Source organism: Thalassophryne amazonica, chromosome 10, assembly GCF_902500255.1.
Source record: "Thalassophryne amazonica chromosome 10, fThaAma1.1, whole genome shotgun sequence".
Lineage (NCBI taxonomy): Eukaryota > Metazoa > Chordata > Actinopteri > Batrachoidiformes > Batrachoididae > Thalassophryne > Thalassophryne amazonica.
The window spans coordinates 63,783,660-63,806,605 of NC_047112.1; the positions used below are offsets into that span (position 1 = coordinate 63,783,660).

General features: G+C 40.3%; 1 protein-coding gene across 1 annotated transcript in view; it reads left to right on the plus strand.

The window, feature by feature from the left end:
• The first annotated feature begins 9,446 nt into the window (after positions 1 to 9,446).
• ptprc (protein tyrosine phosphatase receptor type C) overlaps positions 9,447 to 22,946 on the plus strand; it is a 115,052-nt gene continuing 101,552 nt past the window's right edge. Inside the window, exon 1 of the mRNA XM_034180122.1 lies at positions 9,447 to 9,832. The gene's annotated coding sequence lies outside the window, so the exon portion shown is untranslated. The remainder of the gene's footprint in view (positions 9,833 to 22,946) is intronic.

The following is a 22,946-nucleotide window of genomic DNA, read 5'->3' on the forward strand; positions in this document are numbered from 1 at the left end:
TGAATTTTACAAATGGTTTTCAACACGGAGGTGTTTTTCCTGTCGCGGCGCACACAGATTCGCCGAGTCGTCGAATTTGCGCGCACGTCTTTCATTACAAAATGTCCTTAAACAGTGGAATGTCCGCATAAAGTCCTCATGCCAGCCTCTTCTGAATCTTCTCTGTTCTCTCACGACGTCCTGGCGCCTGGAAGCGCTGTGCGACGTCCCGCTCCATGGGAAGTCCTTACAGCGACAGAAACACCCCATAATCTCTCATCAGCCATTTAACTTTTCACCGAAAACCAGCTAAATTTCTCGAATAGTGTCCACTCGGGTATTCCTCACAGGTCCAGAAAAAATTTTGATAAAGCAACGCGCGCCGTCTCGAGCAGCGTGTGAAACAAAGGAATTCAGCCGAGAGGGCGGGACCACATCTCACATGCCCACAGGGAAATGATGTCACTGACGCGTGAAAAAACGCACGCATGCGCACGAGGGTTCAAGCATGATTGGTGTAATCGCACGTCATTCAGATCCATATAGTAATGTTAATGTCACACATTGTCAGCCGCCGTGCACCTAATATCTTTTAGTTCAGTGTGTGTGTGTGTGTGTGTGTGTGTGCGCGCAGCTCAGTTCAGCATTTACACACACAAACGTACTTATTTAATTTCCGTTTTACATTACAGCGAGCTGAGAGAACGACAATCTAACCACAGCTTTAGTTGTTTTTGCACGTTGTCTCTGAAAGTTCTTTAATTTTTACACACAACAACACAGAGACAATGGCGGGTGTCATCAAACACACAACACTCTACACTTATGGTGCCATCAGCACAACACAACCAAACTATTTGAATATATCTGCATATTCAGATAGAGGCGTGGCCAGGGACGAGTTTGGTATGTGTGCACGTGCGCTAAATTCCACGTTCAGTGGGATGTACAAAATGAACGTGCGCGGATTCATGCCTATGCACACTTTGATACATCTGAATATCCTTGTGCTTACACCGGGGTATTGACGAATGCCAACTTTTAGTAGAAAGTCAATGCAAGTCTTTGTACATGAGGTCCCAGGCCTCTAAATTGTGCTAAAGTCTGCTTGCTTGCTTTTCCGTGCATTTCCCTGGTGTTGTTTCCTTGTGCACTCATCACTGTGTTTTGTCACTTTTTGCAGTCTGCAGCCACCACCCATTCCACTGGACCACCTGGTAACCTGCAGCTGTGACCCGTCCTCCAGTGATTCCACCTCCTGGTCTCCATTTCATCCACACCTACTGCACATTCTCAATAAATTGTTACCTTTGATTCTTGACACCAAAACTACCTCATTGTTTTGAGTCTGTCTCCAGTTTCCGGTCTGCCACAGCAGAAATATCTGGACATAACATGGATTCAGCTGAGGCAGGATCTATCCACCATGCGCTCTCCTCCCAGAGAGGTATGCTTACTAGACATGTGAATCTCATCATTTACAATGATTCGATATGCACCTCGATACACTACCAGCGATACGATGCTATACGATTCACCCCTGTTCCTGATTCAATGTGATTTGATAGGCATTTGATGGCGATTCAATTCCTCACAATGCAATTTTGTGCACGACGATTAATGATGGGAATTGATAAGATTTTATCGATATCAATTCCGCTTATCGATCCGATTCCTTGTCGATTGCCTTATCAGTACCTCTTGTGAATTTTCTGTGTACTAAAAATAGGCTTTACAGGTTTTCTATGTCAACAACATTTTATTGAGTCTTAAAGTAAATAATTATGAAATTGGTTACTGGATCCTTTATCCCTGGATATAAATAAAATGTGTACATGATGGATCCTTGATCTCTGGGCAGAAATAGAAATAAACAAAATCTAGGTTTTGTCAAAAGCATTTCCTTTCAGATATTACTGACACAAATGTAACTCCATAGCCTCTGAGCTGAGCTCTTACAGCCGGCTGCACTGCACATCAGGATGTAATTCATAAGAAACAGAGGATGTCTCATTTTGGGGGGAAAAAACGGATTTGGTCAGTTGTAGTTTGTTTGTATTATAACATTTGGAAAGAGGTGTGCAAAACATGATAAATCGTAGCTGCTTCCAACACCTCGTACACCTGTTGCTACAACTATTTGGGCACACCAGTGGCTGAAAGACAGAGTGTGCGCTGTGAGAGCCCATCAAACCCTCTCACAGCAGGTGTTGGTCAAATTCCAGCTGAAACACATGAACATTGAACACTGTTCATTTCGCACTTAGAAAATGTGTGGCCATTCACACTATTGTCACGAAAACAGTCAGCAGACGATCACTGTCGAGGTGGATGTGAAATTTGTCTAAGTGCCCCGCGACTGTGGAGTTGCAAAAAGCCACACACATGTGGTGTATGTGTCTCGCACGTGTGCACATGTGTCGTGCCCCCACCCCTGCTCTCCCCAACACATCTGGCGTGCTGGGGGGCATACTTGCATAAAATGCTTATATGTATGTACAGACCTGTGGAATGCCCTGCCCATCCACCTGAGGGCGCCAGTCAGTGGACTCTTTTAAATCAAATCTTAAAACGTTTTTATTTCAGAAAGCTTATGAATTATAGTTGCTAATTTTAACTGATTATTAATTGATCTTGTTTTATTTTTATTGTTGTTTTATGCTTTTTGTTTAACCTCTGTGGCACTTTGAGATTTGTTTACAAATGTAAAGTGCAATATAAATAAAATGTATTATTATTATCTGATCATATGGGGGCCAGACAGCGAGGTCTTGATCGCACACAGCATGGGAAGGGGCCTGTCAGCTAATCACAGCACACTGACAGCTGGATGACAGCTCAGTGCACCCATAACAAACACAGACACCACCACCAGGACAGGTATATAAATAATTACGACAAAACCTACATACACAATTACATAACAAATAATGAAAATGAATGACCACATAACACAGAGTGACACGTTGATCTTGGCGCTGAACGGATGGGGGGGCATGTCTGCTCACAGCCGCGGCTGTAAAGATCTCTGCTCCTGGATGTCCCAGCTTGAGAACACGTTCCGTGTTTGGAAGGACATGAACTGACATCATTCCTCTATGAGGCATGTGTTCTGCCTGCTGTCTTCACGTGGAAATATATAAAACATCTTTTGCCTTTCTGCCGGGCTGCAGCAGCTGGACACAGCACACCTCGTCCATGTCTCTGTTGATTTGAGGCATTTTTCCGCACTGATTACAGGCCAGTGATGGTAGTGCAGTGGTAAAGTTTCTGTCTAGTAATCAGAGCTTATGGGTTCAAACCCTGTGAGTGACATTTTTTTTTAACCAGGGTTATTTAACCGCGGTTCTGTATTGTGTTCCCTTTAATGTATTATTTATATCAACCCAGTGATATTCACTAATTATGCAGCTGATTTTTATTTTATTGTTCTCCATATCAGCAGCGTGATATGGTGCAGCTGCTCGCACTGTGTTCCTGCTCGAAAGACACTGTCGCGTGCACGAACGGTCGCACCGGGATCGTACACGCCTGCCCGTTGGCTGTTGGATGTTTTTGTGGTTCGCCGCGAGTCACCCTGAGTTGTACTTATTCGTACTATGTGTGAAGGGGCCCTTAGCAACAGTCTCTTGGACAGACTGTGGAATGAGCTGGTGGCTAGGGAGGAACCACACTTGCTGTACAATCTAATCACACTGTGCATCCGCCTCGACAACTGATTGCAGGAGCAGAATAGGCAACAAGCCCAGAGTCAGCCATCTTTGTCCTCCCTTTCTCCAGTCCCACAGGTCACCTCTCCCTCCACCAGTCCATCACTTCCCAGTGCTGTGACACTCCATGCAGATTGGTAGGTGCCGGCTTTTGCCTGAGGAGAGAGCACGCCACCTACAGGTTGGGGAGTGTATTCATTGTGGCCTTAAGGGGCATATCCGAAAGGATTGCTCTGTTCAGCCAAAAAAGAGTGCTCACCAACTGCGTCCAGGTTGTTGGTGAACGGAAAATGTACTATGGGTGACTCCGCTTCTGAGATACAGACCCCGGCCACCCTTCAGTTTAACCAGAATCGTTTTTCCACCTCCGCCTTGATTGATTCTAGAGCGGAGGCCAGCTTTATTAACCAGGGTGTTGTTGACAGACTTAGGATCTCCTAGAGGAACTGCCCAGCCATTAAGACAGGCATTAGACAGTTCTCCCCTCACCTCCATCATACACCATGAGGAGATGCAGTTCTATTTACTCTCCTCTTCCACACCCATAGTTTTAGGACACCCTTCACAATCCATCCCCATTGGTCGACTGGCACTACTGCCCGGTGGAGCAACAGGTGCCACTCCCTCTGCTTACATTCCACCTTTCCCAGTACCCAGTCCCCCGTTCCTCCCTCTGTAGATTCCCTGCTGGATTTGATCCCTGCCATTTATTACAACCTCACCTCTGTCTTTTGTAAAAAACAGGGCCCTGTCACTACTCTGTCATCATCCCTATGACTGTTCCATCGATTTGCTTCCCGGCGCCACCTTACTATCGAGCAGGTTATTCATTCTCAACCACGAGGAACACGAATCAGTGGAACAGTATATACAATCCCTCACGTCAGGTATCATCCAGCTCTCCTCCTCCCGGTGGGTGTCGGCTTCTGCTTCATGGTGAAGAAGGACCGCACCCTCTGTCCGTGCTGTGGATTACAGAGGGCTCAAGCTAACCATCAAAAACAAGTATCCGCTGCCCCTCCTTAGCTCCACTTTTGAGCCCTTGCACGGAGCATCAATTTTCACAAAACTGGACCTCTGCACATGCCTACCATTTAGTCTGCATGAGAGAGGAAGATGAGTGGAAGACGGCTTTTAAGATTCCTCTTGGCCATTTTGAATACCTGGTAATGCCCTTCGGGCTCATCAATGCTCCTACAACCTTTCAGGCCCTTGTCAATGATGTACTGTGCAATTTCACTGACTGATTCATGGTTGTCTATCTTGACAACATCCTCATTTTTCCTAAAGACCTAATAGAACATCAGACACATGTTCGTCGGGTCCTCCAGCAGCTGTGTGAGAAACAGCTGTCCATGAAGGCAGAGAAATGTACCTTTCATCAACCATCAGCATCCTTCCTCTGGTTCATTAACATTCATAGGTAGATACGTCTCGACCCTGAGAAGATCTATGCCGTGGCCAGAAGGCCAGCCCCAATCAAACTTAAGCAATTGCAATGCTTCCTCAGTTTCACAAATTTCTATCACAAATTCATTTGCAACTATAGTCAGGTAGCCTCACCCATCCAGCGCTCACCTCTTCCAAAACTCCCTTTAGTTGGACACCTGTCGCTACCCAGGCGTTCACATGCCTGAAACACCTGTTTACCACAGTGCCAATATTCCAGTTTACAGTGGAGGTTGATGCCTCTGATAGTGGGATTGGGGCGGCTCTCTCACAGAGCAGAGTTGATAACCATTTCCATCCTTGTGTGTTCTTTTCACACTGCCTGTCCCCAGCTGGGTCAATTACAACATTGGCAACCGGGAACTGTTAGTCATCAAGGAGGCCTCGGAGCAGTGGCATCACTGGTTGGAGGACTCTATCATACCGTTCATTGTCTGGACTGATTTCAAAAACCTCACATACATACAGAATGCCAAGAGACTCAATGCCCATCAAGCCAGGTGGGCCCAGTTTATTGGTTTTAATTTTTCCATTACTTACAGACCAGGTTCAAAGAACACAAAAATGGGGCTTTCTCTGCTCTCTCTGTTTTTCCTTTTTGATCCTTCACTTTCCTCTGCATGTAAACAGAAGTAAAGCTTTTTTAATGCACATTCTCAATAAATTATTACCTTTGAGTTTTGACATCAAAACTTTACACCCAGACTAACCAAAGATGGCGGATGGATAGTTCAAATTGATGGACCAATCACCACAACAATAGTGACCTGATTTGCATATCTATTATGTCACAGGGTAGCTCGATAAGCTAAAGTCATATTTTACCTCATGGAAACTGTGGTTATGTCCCAATTCAGCAGCTGCTGAATAAGGCTGCATTTGTTGTCCACATATGTCATGCGTGACATAATAATAAGGCTGTCTGATTTCGAAGATTCCTTGGAATATGGCTGAGGAATGCAGCCTTCTTCAACAGGTGTATCATATAAGAACCCAACAATCCCATGAGTTTTTTTTTTTTTTTTTTTTTTGGGGGGGGGGTGAAATTGGCAATTAAAAATCAAAAGGACAATTTGGTGCTCCATATGTACAATTATAAAGAAGTAATTTTGATGAGTATAAATAAGTACTAAAAAATAATTACTGAACTACGGGTTATGCCCACTACACTAGCTTGTGTTCAGGTGTCAAGGTTGCTTGGTGACAGGGGGTAGGGGTGAGAAAAGCTAATGAGGCAATAGCAAAATGCCAGACTGTCTCATTTCAGAACGGCTGCTTCAGCTTCCACTGTCTCCGGAAGGACAGATCTTCTTAGGACACAGCCTTAGAATTGTGCCGCCGCAGAATTGGAAAACAGCCTGAATATTCCTTGAGGCAGGCACACAAACAAGCCACCCGCTAGATACCAGGTGACCTTACTGTGTCAGTTATATGTGTACCAAAGTCATCCTGTGCAGAATTTTAGTCAGAGCTGGGTGGTGGATTTGCCAGCTCACAGCTTCATGTTAAATCATAGTAAGAGATGAGGGAGGACGAGTTGTTGAGAAGTGAATATGGACCTGTTTCTGTACACTCTATGATTCATCGGTTCAGGTCCCACACATCCTGTTTCACATCAGAAATATGTCATCATGGAAGCTTTTTCTTTCTTTGTTATTTCTTCTTCTTCTTTTCCTCCCTCTTTTAAAAACGAGAAATAGAAGAAAATGTCCAAATAATTTGCAATGGATGAGCATGGTGATTGTACTGTAGTATTTAGAACAATGCTACATGATGTGTGTTCTTTGTAAGAGTACAAAAAACAGTTTTTTGGTTTTATTTTTCGTCTTCTTCTTTCCAGTTGCATGAAGTCATTTGCTTAATGAGTACTTCCTTATTATCAGAAGTCTGCAGTGCCAAGAAGTAGAAACAGCCCAGTAGCTCACATGTCACAGGGCAAACAGGAAGTCTGCATTTAGATTTCATACTCCAAATGTGAGCGCTTATTTGTAAAATGCTCTGGGCTTCCAGGATAAACCTCGTCACAATTACTTGAGAAAGTAAGCAACAAGTATGTGAGCGTGCCTGCCTCACGTTCACATTATTGTCTGTAGTGATCCGAAACTGATTATTTTCTTTGACCTCATGTGACACAGGATGGCAAAAAGGTTTTGTTGTATCACATTTGGCTAACTTAAATATCTGGCCAAGTGCCAATGCTGAGGACTCATTAACATAAAACAGAAGCAATACATCATAAATGAAGAGGAGTGACAGAAGCAGTGTGAAAACAGATGAGTGAGAAATCAAAAGGACCATAATAAACACAGCGGTTTGACTGGATGTGTTATTTCATACAGCTGACTGTGTTTCATCTACAACATCAGCTCACTGCCCAGTGTGTATTACACTCCCTGGAGGCTTTCTCTGCTCTCTCTCACTTTCCTTTTTTATCCTCCATTTTCCTCCACATGTAAACAGAAGTAAAGCTTTTTTTTTTTTTCTTTTTTTTTTTTGGCCTTTGAGGCAGAAATTGATGATCAAATAGAGTGTGATCAATGACTTTGATGAGATCCAACATCCACACACACAAAAGGATTTTAAAGAAGAAATTACAAAGATGAACAAATTCACTTCTGGAGCCAGTGGCCAGTGGTTTTTTTCTCTTTAAACACAGAGAGAAAAACAAAATAAAGTTCAAATCTTCGGGACAGAACCAGTTGTTTTTGAGTGTTTGGAAATGAAGTTTGGAAAATTAAAACCTGAGACAGTAGAGTCTGTTTTTGACCTTGAAAGTAGGACTCAGTTTAAAAGCAAATATCAACTACTTTACTGTACCACTCTCAGAATTTTTTTAACCTTCATTTGCATGTATCTTTCCCTGAAAGTCTTTTGAAAAATGTTATTGATAATAGACTGAACATGTGGTATATCAAAAAATAGAATAAAACCAAAATCAGCTAATATAAATAACAGAGGTGCAACTTAAAATGCCGTCATAAAAGTGGGAAGATGGTGAAGTCAGAAGTGACACTTGTTTACTTTTGGCTGAACCAGCGAGCACAGCTTTTGAATTTAACAATGAACAGCAAAAGTGGTGCTGCATCTTCTTCAGCTGTTGGGGAGGTGATGGTCTTGTGGTTACGTGGTCCAGAACATCCGTGGGTCAAATCCCTGTCAGGCTGGAAAAACACTATGGACCTTGGGCAAGGTCCTTAATCCCCAAGTTGCCCTCGGTGTGTAGTAAGCATCTTGCTCAATGAAAAGCACTTTGAGCTGTTGATTCAGATGGAAAAGCTCTATATAAATGCAGTCCAGTTACCATTCACCAGTGGGTTGAGAGTACCTGTAACATCACCACAGCAATGTACTGCACAGTGTAAGTAATTATAAAATACAATAACCTGTTAACTACACTTTGAATTTTAAGGTTCTTAAATACACACTTGGAGTTTAACTGGTGCCTCTCTAATTGGTGATACCCACAATTCATTTTCAGTCAAATTCATAAAAATGGCTTTCTTGTCTTATTTAGACTAAATATCCAATAGAATGAATTTGAGCTCTATGTTGGCGGTCTGTTAAGTATGGAGAGAAACACAAAGTGTAAGTGTTTTTTGGGTGTGCATGTCTGCTGGTTGTGCTGTTTATGTAATATTAAATAATAAACCAGGCCCGGGGGGGTGGATGAAGTCACCTAATTATTTATGGGTGTGTTGTAAACCAGTGACACTTAACTCACTCTATTTGATCCTAAAGTGTCTGTAGAGAAACACAAGCAAGGCACACTTTTTCTGGCACACCACATTTTGCAGATTTCTAAGATCTGCACGCCCTGTTTTTGTTTGTTTTTTAAGCCGAGATGACTGTTACAGGTATGAAGTTCGCAAACAGAGCAAATTAAGCAAATTTAAAACAAAGCAAATTAGACTTTAGAGCGGGTTTATGCTGGTCTTTGTTGCAAACACCTCAAGACTGCATTCCACCAGATCACAACGCTGCTTCTGACTGACACAGACTAACCAGATAGAACCACTTGTCTTGCAACGTTAATACATTCATGGAGGTATACACTCAAATGAGAGAACTAATTGATTTTTAACAGGCGAACTAACCTTGAGGCCTCAAAGTTAAACTCACCAAAGCTATGATCTCTCTATAGTATGTTGCTGATTTGGATTCAACTGAATTTCAAGACTTGTGAATTGATCATGCCTTTAAAACACCTCGAACAAAACCCATGCATCAAAAAAAAATCTTCCATCTTTTAACTCTCTTGTAATTGGCCACTGCATTTTCACACTTGAGAAAGTCTCAGAGATGACTTCCTGTTCTGAGTGGCGTTGCTGAAAAGTAGCTTCCTGCCCCTAAAAGTCAAGGTATAGACGCCTTGCTGTGACGTCACTGTAATTTGCTCAACTTGAAACCTAGAGGCGAGGTTTAGGGTTTGGGGAACAAGTCCAGGAAGCTGTCGCGAGCGATAAGAAAACATATGTAGCTTCAAATAAGACAGCACTTTGGGTTATTGCACTGGCAGCATTCGGTAAAAAGTAGAAATAGATCTTTGTCTTTTGGAGTGTTGATATCTGTCCGTCCTAAACGGACGTACAGTGTGTGTGTTTGTGTGTGTGTGTGAGTGCATACACCCTGACTGCTGGAGATGGAAGGTCTTAAGGTGCTGCTGCTCTGGGCTGGAATCATCACTTTGGTGAAATGTGAGTACAAATGTAAAGATTTTTTTTTTCTAAGTCAATAGATTCTTTATGAAGTCAGTATGAAGAGCTGGTTCTTGTTTCTGTCTGCCTCCAGAGGTTGGGGGGAGGCTGATTGCTGATGCAAATCATGCAAAATGTAAACAATAACAAACTATAAATGAGTCTAAAATGTTCATTTGAATACGTTTGTGAACTTGTCGCTTCTTGCTTTGGGGCAGGTGGTCGTTTTTCTTTGCCTGAGATAAAGACAAGACAATTTTGTTATTTGACATTTGGAAAAACATAACAAGGATAATAATTCTGAGTCAAATCTGAAAGCATAAATGACAGACGACATCACACCTTTGTCTCGTGCCTCCTATTGTACTCGTCTGCATTTCTTACACTTTTTAAACCCAAGAACACAAGACAGAAGCGCACACATTTGTGATGCGAGACACCAAAAAAAAAAAAAAAAAAAAATGACAGGTTTGTAAGCCCCACTGGCAGAAGTCTAAGAAGCTGTGTTCAATCAAAGACGCCTCGTAATAGGAACGCACTCTTTAAATGCACTCTTTCATTCGGTGCAAAGCTTTGGGATTTTTTTTTTCTTTTTATGCAGTCATGTTTCATTCTGCTTTCAGAGCTTGTGTGTGTGTGTGTGTGTGTGTGTGTGACATGTATGAGTGTGCACACGAAAGACACACCTTACTGCCTGCAGCATCACAGTTCTGTTCCTGTGACTAAAGCTTTCAGGTTTACACATCAGTTAACAGGAGCTGAATTTTTTTTTGCATTTGTTATTTATCTATTATTGTAATTATTTAGGGTCAGCAATCATTTATAATTTACCATGGTGCAGTGTATTGGAAGACCAACTGACTAAGGGGGGGAACAGTAACTTTGAAAAAGTTTTTTGCTCCCTATATCTTGGGAGAAAAATGCCATATTTCTATTTTTTTTCAATATCATTGTTTCAAGATTAAATCAAATTTTAAATGCTCAAACATTATAATTCCAACAAAATCAAAGAGATTTTTTTTTTGTATTTTATTTAAGCAGCAAACCAATTAACAAAATGCATTTGTTAATTGGCTTTAATTTACATACCCTATTTAAAACATTCAAATATATTTAATATATTTTGTACGTGTACTTCCTCATACATGACAACATAAAGAGTGTTGCCAATGATGGTTCAGTAATAAGTGTGAAAACCATATATAATATAAGATGATTTTCTTATAAATTACAGGAGACCACCTCAAACAGCATTGTGTTGCATTGCATTATGAGGGAGTGTCAGCTTCACCATTTTGGCCATGTGGTGCGTTTCTCTGTGTGTCATCCATCATGCAAGGGCCTAAGTGTTGAGGACCCCAGTGCCCCACTTGGCTGTGGCAAATAGATGGTTATATTAGAAATGTGGGAGTGAACTGGTTGTCTGCCTGGGTGGTTGCCATCCAGGACCCAATGTGGTTCTGTGAATGCAGCACCAGTGCATCCTTCCGACTTGACTTGACCTAAAATAAATTATGTATCTTCACAAATGACATGTGGCCACACTTATTTATTTATTTATTTATTTTATCTTCATTAGCATTTTTTTTTTTCAAATGTTAAAAGCTCATTAAATTTGCCAAAAGATTCCACAGTACTGTTTTTAATATTCACATTAATAACTACAACATTACAACCAAAACATTTTTCTTAATTAATGTATTAGTTTAATGAGTTGATCAACATGGTGTTATTTCTATGTCCTCCACAAAAACAACAACAAAAAAAAAACACCAGGATGTTTGTAAAATGTATTTTTGCAAAAAAAAAAAAAAAAAAAAAAGGTAAATGTATTTTGTTTTTCACATTGGAGAAATGCATAGAAAAGTGTTAGGGATGATTTTCCTCTCACCACTCACTCATCTTCAACTGCTTATCCAGGATTGGGTCACGGGGTTTGTCTCACCAGTGTAAGAAAAATAAATTAATAATAACTTTTTAGACTTCACAGAAAGTAAAATTCCCTTTGGATCTTAGTTGATGGGGCTGTGCACGGATGATAATGGAAACATTCTGAATCCTCAATGGAACCATGTTGCACAACGTCAGCATGAGCACATCAACATTTTCAATATTTTATTCTGTGGGTGCCTTGAAGTTATGGTATTTTTTTTGTTTATTTGCTTGTTTCCTTTTTTTGAATGAATGAAAGTCATCTTATTGGTATAATTTCATTTAATATATATGGTTTCCTTCATCATCTTAATGTTACTCTGTAAATGTCATGTTTTTATTTTTAGCATGTCAGTAAAACACCAAATTTAAAATTTTCAGTTATTAAAAAAGAGACAAATTTTCAATTTTTTTAAAAAAAGAAAGTAAACCTTTAGAGGTGAACGAAAACTTGATTAGTTTGTAGGTTTACATTCATTCAGCAAAGACAACAATGTGGAGTTATTTTTAAAATGATGAGATACTTGGTTTACCTAAATGAAATCAGTTTCAAAGCTGAATATATTTAATTTGTACAGTAATTCTTAGCTCTTGCTATTACAAGTGATTTGATATTTGGAAGCTTTGCCTTTTTTGTATACTTTGTATATTTGCAGGATTGCTCAAAAACTGGTAAACATGTTTTTACAATAGCATGTGACAAGTTTGGATTTCACATGGAATAGATGGCAGGCTCAGACTGAGGTAGAAAGGCGTTAAAGGGGTGGAGCCAGGGGCGTTAATGGCACTGTAAGATTTTGTGCATTGGTTATTGTGACTGTTACTGTTTCAGACTTTGTGAATACATTTTTTACACCAAATTGGGGGCATTAATGACATTCATAATTTTGTGCATTGGCAGTGAGGTCTACACTTTTATGCGTGCTCATCTAGTTTATGTCAAAAATCCTATTGAGACCCTGAGGTGCCAGATTCTATAGCAACAAAAGGATGAGAATTTGTGACTCCCCCTGGACCGTCACAGGTTACTTCCCCAGCTAAGGCCTTTACCCATTTACAACATGATGGATGGAGACAATGCAAATTAAATGTCTTGTCCAAAGACACAGACACACGACTGGGATTCAAACCTATGTCTACATATTGGCATTTCATCTCTTTAGTCACCTGCTCTACAATAACACTGACAGGATGGCAAATCATTTTAACTTGGATATTAACATTGTATGTTGTTGCTCTCAAGCAGGGGTGGTGGTTAGCGCATTTGGTTTCAGTGTGGAAGGTTTCCGGTGTCGCCGACCGAACGGTCCTCCCTAAAAATCGGTCTGCCCTGCCTTCACTGCGTGCGCATGCGTCATTTCAGAGATCAGCAGTGTCATTTCTGAGTGTCACCTTGTTTCTGTTTCAAGCTGCACTCCAGTCATCATCTATCTCATCAACATATATCTCAAGCTTTTGCACAACAATTATTTCCACAAAAATTCAGCTTTATTTCATAATAAAAGTGCTGCTGCTGCGCCTATGTCATTTCAGTGAATCAGTCGCAACTCACCGATTATCGCCTCATTTTCTGCTTAAAACAGCCTAGTTTCTGCTTAAAACTGACTTTAGAATGATTTAAGAGGTTTTACTTTGTCATCTGATGGTCAATAATCACATTATTATACTGATTTTCTGGTGGAGGGTGGGGGGCGTTCGGTCTGTGACCCTGGTTCAAACCCTACCCCTGCCACGTTTCTCCACGTAATGTGGTGTTGAGTCAGGAAGGGCATCCGGTGTAATTCAGCGTGCAGGTACACTTTGGATCTGCTGTGGTGACCCTGGTTGAGAGCAGCCGAAGGGTCTCACCATGTTATTTCTCTCAAATCAATTAAAAACTATTTTCTTTTGGCTGCTCCCATTTTGGCTCTGGGTCACCTCAGCAGATCCAACGTGGCTCCACGTGTTAATTTTTCACAGGTTTTACACTGGTTGTCCTTCCTGGTGCAGCTCCAGATGGACATGGAGAATGGGTCACATTAAACCAGGGACAAGCGTGCTAGTATGAATAAATGTAGTCTCAGACCACTTATAAAACCAAAGGTCACATCATCTTAAAATTACAGATGAAGAAGGTGAATTTCAGATATGGATTTTGACATTCAACTTATCTTCAGTTCTACACAGTTGTGCGATCAAAAGTTGACCAATTCTGTATTCCGTTGTGAGTTGTCTTCACTTCCTGGCAAAGCTGCGCGGGCTGAGCAGGCGGACAATAAGTAAATGACTTGAGAATTCATATAAAAAGAGGAAGCACACGCTTCAAAATGAAGAAGTGAGGTCAGACATTTTAAGCATGCTGCGCAATTAAAACAGTTTGTGGGAGCAGTAGGATGATTTGAACAGGGGACAGAATGTGGTAAATGCAAAACATGAAACTAAAGATGTAGCAGAGACAATAAACACAGAACTGAACTGCCGCTGTTGTCACATTTTGACACAAGACCTTCAGCATGAAATGGTGTAAATAACACGCCTTTCTTCAAACTCTGGCCTCAAAACCTTCAAAAGGAAAACACAAAGATGCTTCATTTTGGATTCTCACTAATATCATATAAATATTTTCATAAAGAGGTATGTCATATTTTCTTTGAATGAAAATGTTAAAAATGCTCAGTATAATGTTAAAGGAAGTGAAAAACTTCCTGGATCAACCTCTTTGTTTTGGGTCCACTACAAAATGTCCTTTGTTAGCCTGCGGTCAACCTCGCCACCAAATTGCTTGAAAATCAGTTGAGTCATTTTTGTGTAATCCTGCTGACAGCAAAAAAACATAATGAAAATACAACCTCCTTGGCAGAGGTAATTATGTAAACGTAGGTAATTTCAAAACAGAACTTCATTTTTCCAGTTTGCTGTTCATGCAAACAGGGTTTTAATTATTTTAAATTTGATTTCTTGTTCTTGTTAAAACTTTGACCACTTCACTTTATAAAAAACAAAAACTATGTGTTGCATTGAATATAGGCAGTGCGGTGGCTTGGTGGCTATCACTGTTTCCTCATAGCAAGAAGGTCATTGGGATTGCTTCCCACCTGGGTCCTTTCTGTGTGGAGTTTGCATGTTCTCCCCGTGTTTGCATGGGTTTCCTCTGGGTGCTCTGGCTTCCTCCCACATCCAAAGATATGCAGGTTAGGTGGACTGGAAACTTGAAATTGTCCATAGGTGTGAATGTGTTTGTCTGTCTATATGTGGCCCTGCAATAGACTGATCTCTTCTCCAGGGTGCACACCACCTTTCACCCTATGTCTGCTACAATAGGCTCCACCCCCAACCCTCCCCTGTGGCTGTTGATTGAGGTAAGCGGGTATAGAAAATTAATGTATGGAACATTCCCGAGTGTGCAGTGCCCTCCGTAATTCTTAATTGGGAGATGTTTGGAAAGGCCACAGCCCCTCCTAAAGCTGGTTGAATTGAAAATTAGAAATTCTCAGAGAACCCTTAATTGGAGTAAGCGAGTATGGAAAATGGATGGATGGATTGAAATTCTCAGAGAAGACTGAATCCCTTAAAACCAAAGTGGCTGGGGGTGGATGCAGTGTCTTGGAAGTAGTTTGCAATGTTTTGCAATCATCATCATCAATAAACTGCCTATCTTGAATATCTGTGGAAATGTTTCTTTCTCCATTATAAAATGAGCTCAAGCACATTTTATAACATTGCAATCCTGATATAAATCCAACAAATGCACAGGATAGCCTGCATGCTGAAGTGACGCTTTTTGATCAGGGCTTTAAATTTGAAAGTCCTTCTCTGTACTTCAACAGTAAACTAGCAGAGCTTTGCTTGATCAGTTTATGTTTGGCTGTAGCAACAGGCTTGCTTTTGTGTGTAAGATATGCTTGAAATTTTATTTACATATTTTCAACATCACAAAAGCTAATCCAAGATGGGTCAGTACAGCGGTGTAAGTGGTTGCTCTACTTGTTTATTAAGTAGAAAGTTCTTGGTTCAAGGTCACCCATGGCCCATTTCCTGTGCACATTTGGTGTTGTATCAATGCCAAATCAACACAGTGCCAATATAGTGATCAGTGCTCCTGTAGTGACCACAAGCAGAAATGACAGAAGCTAAAAGAAAGAAAGAATTTCCAAGATTTGTGTTCCAGAAGTTGAAATTAAATGTGTTCTCAGGTTTTAAGCATCATTGTTGAACCTGAGAATGTGTAAACTTGACGTAAATGTATTTTCCTGAATTTTTTTAAACTTTTTTTTTTAATCAGTTAGTCCAAACTAATGGATTCTTCTTCATATCAAGTCAAGTCTGAGAACATGTGCTGGTCCACATCCAGCACACCATGGAACTGGGTGCCATCCAGAACCCACACAGACAATCAGTCTTTTCTCACCTTTTCAAATGAACCTGAGGAGCCTGTGGAATTCTGGTATTTGTCACAAAATGCTCAAACATAAGGACTGGTCATAAAGGGTTAAGAAATAATCAATGCACAATGGCCATATCACTAACAATAAAAATAATTGATGATAAAAAGAGTAATGTGCAGCTATTTTATGGCCTGTGTGTGTCTCTGATGAGCAGAATGGCTGATAATCTTTTGTAGAAAGTGGTAAAATGTCAGTTCAGTTAGTCTGTGTCTCTGCTCTGCAGTAGAGAGAGGATGTGCTAAACCTACAAGAAACCACATCCTGACAGTGCTGCACTGGGACGTGTTGCATGTTGCTTTTATTTTAATGTGCTAGAAAAGTCATAGCAGCTGCTTGATATACATTAGCATTTATGCTGTAGTTATCAGTGGGTCTCAAAACTTTTTCATCACTACTTTAGAACTAAAAGAAAACTGTTGAGTCTCCTTCCCAACAGAGGTATTTAATATTTATGAAATGTTTCATTAAAATGATTACATTTACATAAAATGATTACATTTTAATCAGTCTGATTTGAATAACATAATCAGGCTTATATAGATAATTTAATTTCATTTATGTATTTTTTTCTTCATTTTTATTCTCAATCAAAAAATATCTGATAGTGCAAAGCCACTTTAAAAAAAAAAAAAAAAAACGTGCAGTGAAAGCAGCACGGGAAACGTGGACACCGACAGTTTTTGCAGCTTGCCTCATTCTATGTGTATTTCTCAGAGCTACCCTTTCAGGCTGCAAATTTTGAGGGAGGAGAGTACCTAAATGAATCATGCAACATGATTTAGGAAAGTTTGCTGCACTAATTTTACTGTTAAATGCACAAGTACATTTGCATAAGAAGCACATTATAACCCATTTGGGCTTCACTTGGCTATGATAGTTTCCACTGTTTTTGTCAATAATAATAATAATAATAATAATAATAATAATAATAATAATAATAATAATAATTTAAATAGCCTTTCATTTAAGTTTTTTTTTTTTTTTGAGGGGAAACAATGTACAAATTTTAAAGCATATTATAAAGGCATACTTGCTATTGTTTTCTTTTACATACATGTTAATGTGTTTAAAATGTTTATTAAGACAGATGGCCCATAAAAAATTTGCAGTAACTTGTATTTCATTACATAAAACAAACCCACGCTATATCCTAAGAGGTCAGGTGGAGCTCACATTTTGGATACAAACCACATGATAACTCAATCACATTTCAGGTGCTGATGTGTGCACAGTGCAAGCCTGAAGCTGAACGTTAGTACATTACGATGATTGTTTGCAGTTCTTCGCTACGTTGCACTGCTTTTGTTAGATTGCTGTGGTGATTATTACAATGCTGTGGCTGTGTGTTTGTTCATATATTGGAACTTCACCAGATCACTTGTACAAATGTGTTGCCACAAAAGACTTAGCAGGCTAGTCAAGATACAGTGAAATAGAGGTCCACCCGGAACAGACTGCAAAAGTAATGCCACTGGTGCCATTTGAACCCCCCAAAAGTCTGGAAAATCAGAGTTGTGGAACAGCCCCAAAATCCAAGACCGCCACCCGAAAACAGGCAATTTTTCGGTTTTTCAGCTCTCACAAAGTATTTATTTTTAAGCCACATAAATGTATGGAAGTTGAATATAAAGTTGGGTGTTGTGGACAATTTGGTACCAAATTTATGTCTATAGCTATTGCAGTTGTTGAGATATTGTATTTTTGTGCCTTTATACAAGCATAATCATGCAAAAAAGGGCTTAGCTCGTGTACCATGAAATATATGAATTCAAGCAACACAAATGTAGTAAACTGAAATAGGCAACTGGCACTTGCAGATGAAGTCCCTCAGAGAAATGTTCCCATTCCTAGCTTCTGCAGGGCACAACCACTACACCAGATCCCTCTACCTCTATCTGCAGAGGATGGCACATTTGCAGCACACATCTACTGATGTTTACAGCTTTTTAAGTCAAGGGTTTCATGTTGTGCACAGATCAGATCGCTACTGGGATGGCCTCTCTGCAGATCTGATTGTAGAGCAGGTCCTAATGCAAAGTCTGAAGACTTCTGGTGGCCTGACTCATGACACAGGTATGACTGAGACTCAGAGGCTGGTGTGGGCATTGTCCTCAGGTGCATGTTCTGCTGTGAACCTGGACATGCAGGAGCTCACTAATGTCAGTGAGCCAGTAAGCAGCACAAGGACATGTCACAGTCATGCACTAAGAAGGACACAGAGGACACATGTAGCCTCATTTCATTTCTCCTGCCAAGAAACCCTTTCCATGAGGAGGAGCAAACACTGTGCAACATTGTAACTGGTGTAGCTGCACAGGCTACAGTAAATGCTCTTCACTCAGTTGACATCGGAAATGAGATCATCATGTCCATGTTGGACAAAACCATCTCGAGTCACTCCTTCAAGAAGAAACATCAAGTGGTGACAATGGACAGTGGCTCTGTTGTCCAAATCCAGGATGACATTGTTCACACTGATCCACAGATTCTATTCCAGTGACTGGTCATGGCAGGAAATCAACAAGAGAATGTGGAGAACATCTTAAAATATGAGCTCTGCAGCTTTCCACCATCACTGTTTGAGAACAAGACCCTTCCCCATCCAGCAAACAAAGCCACACTTGCTGATGCAATGTGGAAGCATTCCGCTACAGTGAAGGACACAGGCATAACTGACAGCAAAGTTTATGTCTTAGATGGTGGAGCATTGCTGCACAGAATCCCTTGGAACCAAGGACATACGTACCATCAAATATGTCAGTAATATTTCAGCTATGTCTCAGCCCATTATGGAAAGCCAACAGTTGTATTTGATGGCTATGTCTTAGGTCCATCAACCAACCACGTTGCTCAGGAGGACCAAAGGTCGCACTGGCTCATCTGTGCAAGTCCTTGGCTCAAGGTTATTCCAGGGAAAGAAGGAAGACTTCTTGACAAACATACACAACAAGCAACAGTTTGTGACTATTCTGGGGCAACTGCTGTAGGAGAATGGATGCAATATTGAGCATGCATCTGCTGATGCAGACTTGCTGATTGCAAGAACAGCAGTCAACAGTTGTTGTTGCAGATGACACTGATATCTAGATTCTGTTGTGCTATCATGTTCGTCTCGATGTGAAGAATTTGTTCCTTTGTCCTGAGCCAAAGAGAAATAACAGCAAAACCACAAAGTTCTGGAACATCTACAAACTGAAGTGTAGCCGTAGCCCAGATGTATGCAAGAATATTCTCTTTGTCCATGCAGTCCTAAGATGCGACACTAGCTCTCATGTTTATGGCATAGGCAAACCTGCATCCCTGAAGGTGTTAATGAAACATACAGCATTCAAACGGGATACACAAGTCTTTACAGCTCCCAACTAGTCACAGAAGAAGGTGATTGCTTCTGGCGAACATGCCCTGGTACTGTTATATGGCAGCAAAGATGTCAAGAGCTTGAACACCCTCAGACTGGAATGCTTCCATCAGAAAGTAAGCACAGGTCTTGCAGCTGTCCAGCCTGAAAACCTGCCACCAACAGCAGCTTCAGCTAAATTTCATAGTCTGAGAGTTTACCACCAAGTTCAGCATTGGATGGGAAATGATCGGGACCCTCAGAAGTGGGGATGGCTGCTGAGAGATGGAAAATTACTTCAGAATCACACAGACATGAGCCCAGCACCAACAGCATTGCTGTATATCATCAGGTGCTCATGCAAAACAGATCCTCAAGTCACATGTGCACTTGCCGAAAGCATGGCCTTCAGTGTTCAACTGCATGTGGTCAGTGTTGTGGGTTTTGTAGTAATGTTATTTCCTCAACGTCCAGTGATAACAATCCTCATTTGTTGAAACTTTTGATTTTCTCTCATAGAAATGGGTAAATATTCATTCAAGGTACCAAAGTGTTGAATTTTTGATTAAAATCTAAACAATTTTGAATTTTTTTTTTCAAAATTTGATTGCAAACCACACAAATGACATATTTCTGGAAATTTTTGGTGGTTTAAGAATTTGCCGTCATTGGTAACTAAGGAACCACAGCAGATAGAGATGGTTTTGATGTCAGAATGTGCACAGTATACATATTTCTATTAAACTTTAATACATTTATGGGGTGTATGTTGAATAGTTTTGATGATATCTGCTAAGAACCGTTTTTGCGTGATTTCACGTCAGTAGGAGTATATATAGATGCCATACCTCTACAACCAACAGAGATATAGAAACAAATGAGGTACCAAAATGTCTGCAATACCCAATGTTATATTCAACTTCAATACATCTATAGGGCTTAAAATGAATATTTTTCAACTTAAGGCTGAAAAACCCAAAAAGTATCTGTTTTTGGGCGGCTGTCTTGTATTTTGTGGCTGTTCCACGACTCTGATTTTCCATGACTTAGTATGTTATTGTACACTTTTGGGGGGTTCCAAATGACACCAAAGACATTACTTTTGCAATTTTTTCCGAGTCAAACCATATCTAGACTAGTCTAAAAATAATTTTTAAAAACCACAATCTGTCTGTGTCTGCGAAAAGGCGGCGTGTGGGTGAGACCGTGTATAACTTGGGTTGGCAGGACAAGCGAACACGGCAGCTGGTTGAATTGCATTGAATTGACAGCAGTGTTTGGGTCATTACTCAAAAAGGTAATACATTACACATTACTCGCTACTTTAGATACTTTTTTTTAACTTCTTCACTGGCTGTGAAAAGTAACTTGTTACATTACTCACAGACCACAGCTAAACCTTAAAGCCACACTTATAACAAGTTCCTATTTTTAAAAGGAAGTCTCTCTCTCTCTCTCTCTCACACACACACACACACACACACACACACACACACACACACACACACACACACACACACACACACACACACACACACACACGCACATACATTTATTTTCTAATGGTTCTTAAAGTAAAGGTACTTTTAAAACACTTTTTGCATCCAACTTTCCACGAAAGAGTGCACTGTCCTTTGAATATTCCCTCGGGGTGAACACAGGCAAAGTTCTCCTGTGCTCCACCATCACTGTGTCAAACTCTCAGGGTGCTGTTCATGCTACATTCAAGGGAAATTATTATTACGTTACTGTAATTACAGACACATGCAATGTGATTATACAACCCCTGGCAAAAAATATGGAATCACCGGCCTCGGAGGATGTTCATTCAGTTGTTTAATTTTGTAGAAAAAAAGCAGATCACAGACATGACACAAAACTAAAGTCATTTCAAATGGCAACTTTCTGGCTTTAAGAAACACTATAAGAAATCAAGAAAAAAAAGATTGTGGCAGTCAGTAACGGTTACTTTTTTAGACCAAGCAGAGGAAAAAAATATGGAATCACTCAATTCTGAGGAAAAAATTATGGAATCACCCTGTAAATTTTCATCCCCAAAACTAACACCTGCATCATATCAGATCTGCTCGTTAGTCTGCATCTAAAAAGGAGAGCTGTTGCACCAAGTGGACTGACATGAATCATGGCTCCAACACGAGAGATGTCAATTGAAACAAAGGAGAGAATTATCAAACTCTTAAAAGAGAGTAAATCATCACGCAATGTTGCAAAAGATGTTGGTTGTTCACAGTCAGCTGTGTCTAAACTCTGGACCAAATACAAACAACATGGGAAGGTTGTTAAAGGCAAACATACTGGTAGACCAAGGAAGACATCAAAGTGTCAAGACGGAAAACTTAAAGCAATATGTCTCAAAAATTGAAAATGCACAACAAAACAAATGAGGAATGAATGGGAGGAAACTGGAGTCAACGTCTGTGACCGAACTATAAGAAACCGCCTAAAGGAAATGGGATTTACATACAGAAAAGCTAAACGAAAGCCATCATTAACACCTAAACAGAAAAAAAACAAGGTTACAGTGGGCTAAGGAAAAGCAATCGTGGACTGTGGATGACTGGATGAAAGTCATATTCAGTGATGAATCTCGAATCTGCATTGGGCAAGGTGATGATGCTGGAACTTTTGTTTGGTGCCGTTCCAATGAGATTTATAAAGATGACTGCCTGAACAGAACATGTAAATTTCCACAGTCATTGATGATATGGGGCTGCATGTCAGGTAAAGGCACTGGGGAGATGGCTGTCATTACATCATCAATAAATGCACAAGTTTATATTGATATTTTGGACAATTGAAAGGATGTTTGGGGATGATGAAATCATTTTTCAAGATGATAATGCATCTTGCCATAGAGCAAAAACTGCAAAAACATTCCTTGCAAAAAGACACATAGGGTCAATGTCATGGCATAGGGTCAATGTCAATGAGCAGATCTGATTTGATGCAGGTGTTAATTTGGGGGATGAAAATTTACAGGGTGATTCCATAATTTTTTCCTCAGAATTGAATGATTCCATATTTTTTTCCTCTGCTTGGTCTAAAAAAGTAACCGTTACTGACTGCCACAATCTTTTTTTCTTGATTTCTTATAGTGTTTCTTAAAGCCAGAAAGTTGCCATTTGAAATTACTTTAGTTTTGTGTCATGTCTGTGATCTGCTTTTTTTCTACAAAATTAAACAACTGAATGAACATCCTCCGAGGCCGGTGATTCCATAATTTTTGCCAGGGGTTGTAGTATGTGTGCTACTTTCAAAGTAACACGTTACACCCAAGACTGTTCTTCAGTGATTGTGGATCAATGTCCTAATGTCATAAAGCTACCTATAGCTGCTAAAAATGTTAACACCATTAGCATCCCAAATTTGCATCACATGATCATTTCATTTGACACAAATA